The following is a 2,056-nucleotide window of genomic DNA, read 5'->3' on the forward strand; positions in this document are numbered from 1 at the left end:
GTATGTTGACCATGAGAATGGCCATACCCTCAATGGTAAGATATATAGGCATGTCCCACATGCTCAAATGAAAGAGGCATTGGGAACTTAAAAAAAATAGTGTGAGTGGGTCTGAGCCTCATCCTGAAAGGCAGAGCAGAATGCAAAAAGCAATGTGGTACTGAAACAAATACTAACAATGAAGTACATTGTTATTATAGGCACAGATCCAAAGGAAGGGACGTGTGGGTCTGAAGAGTCCCAGGCCAACAGAAAAAGAAACATGGGCATAGAACTATCCATAAAATTAAGGAGACCATGGGCCGAAAAAAGAGATTCAGGACTGGGCCTCTACCTGACCCTGAAGAGGCCTGAGCACTAACAAGGACACATGTGGGCCTGTGCCTCTCCCTGATCTTGAAGACGCCTGGGCATAAAAAGAGGACATGTGGGCCTGGGCCTATACCTGATAATGAAGAGAACTGGGCCTGAACGAGAAAATATGTGGGCCTGGGCCGACCAGTGACCCTGAAGAGGCCTGTGCCTAAACAAGAAGGGATGTAAGCCTGAGCCATTCCTGACATGAAGAGGCCTGGGCCCAGAGAAGAAGACATGTGGGCCTGGGCCCATCCCTGACCCTGAAGAGGCCTGGGCCGTAACAAGAAGACATGTGGGCCAGGAGATATACCTGATCATGAGAGATGGGGGACACGAACAATAAAATATGTGGGCCTGAGCCTATCTCTGACCATGAAGCGGCCTAGGCCCTAACAAGAAAAAATGTGGGCCTGTGCCCATACCTGAACCTGAAGAGGCCTGGGCCCTAACAAGGAGAGGTGTGGGCCTGGGCACATCAGTGACTCTAAAGAGGCCTGGGTGCAAACAAGAAGACATGTGGGCCTGAGGCCATCCCCGACCCTAAAGAGGCCTGGGCCAAAACAAGGAGACATGTGGGCCAGTGCCTATCCCTGATCTTGAAGACGCCTGGGCCGTAAAAAGAGGACATGTGGGACTGGGCATCTCCCAGTTTCTTTACAGCTGGTATAGTGAATCATTCTGAGTTCTTGTAGATCAAAACTTATGTTTACATTAATGTTCATATATGGTCATCAGTTCTGAAAAAAAGAGAAAAAAGAAAACAATAAATAGACTTGTGGATAATTATAGGGGATAATATTGGTGTTCTTTTATGGCATGTCATTGACCTGTCCTCAGGGAAACATGCACAGACACAGACATCTCTAACCCACCATCCAGATGATACAAATTTGTATTATACAAGTAGAAAGATGAAATATATAGGGAAAAAAGTTAGAAAAGACCTTCTTGTTGCACAGCCCACTGGCCATGTGGTGGAGACTGACCATGAACTCCCATGGAATGTTTGGTGCTTCTAAGTTGTGAGACTGACAAGAGAGTCCATCGAGACATCATGCTGCATTTTCTTCCTGTGGTACCCTGCCATGAAGGAGTGTCACAGGAGTTACAATAGAGGGTAGTCCTCTGTGTGTCTTGAGGATGCCTTGCTATTGGGGGCTGTGCAGATCTTCACAAGGCCTCTTTCCCGGATTTGGATATGGTGTCTTGTCCTGTATGTCATGCCTGGTCCTGCTCTGTGAGGATCTCTTTCTGGTCCTTGAGTCACAATTCTTCTGAAGATCACATCTGTCTTGTCCACCAAAAACCCCTCAGGACTCAGGAGACAGAAGCAGGTGGATCTCTGTGAGTTCGAGGCCAGCCTGGTTTACAGAGCAAGATCCAGGACAGGCTCCAAAACTACACAGAGAAACGCTGTCTCAACAAAATAAAACAAAACAAAACAAAACAAAACAACCCCAACCCCCCCCAAAAAAACCCCAAAATTAAAAACAAACAAAAAACAAAACAAAAACCCCTCAGACACTGAATTGTGCCTTCAAAATGCTCTTCCAGAAATCCCCCTGCCAACTACAAACCCTGGTGTGAGATCACTTTTTCACCTAAAGAATTTTCTGCAGTCACTAACCCAAAATGCATCCCCCTGCCCACATTCTCTTTGGTTCAAATCCCTGCCTGCTCTGACTCTGCTGCCCTTAGA

The sequence above is a fragment of the Onychomys torridus genome, chromosome 8, assembly GCF_903995425.1.
Source record: "Onychomys torridus chromosome 8, mOncTor1.1, whole genome shotgun sequence".
NCBI classification, from domain to species: domain Eukaryota; kingdom Metazoa; phylum Chordata; class Mammalia; order Rodentia; family Cricetidae; genus Onychomys; species Onychomys torridus.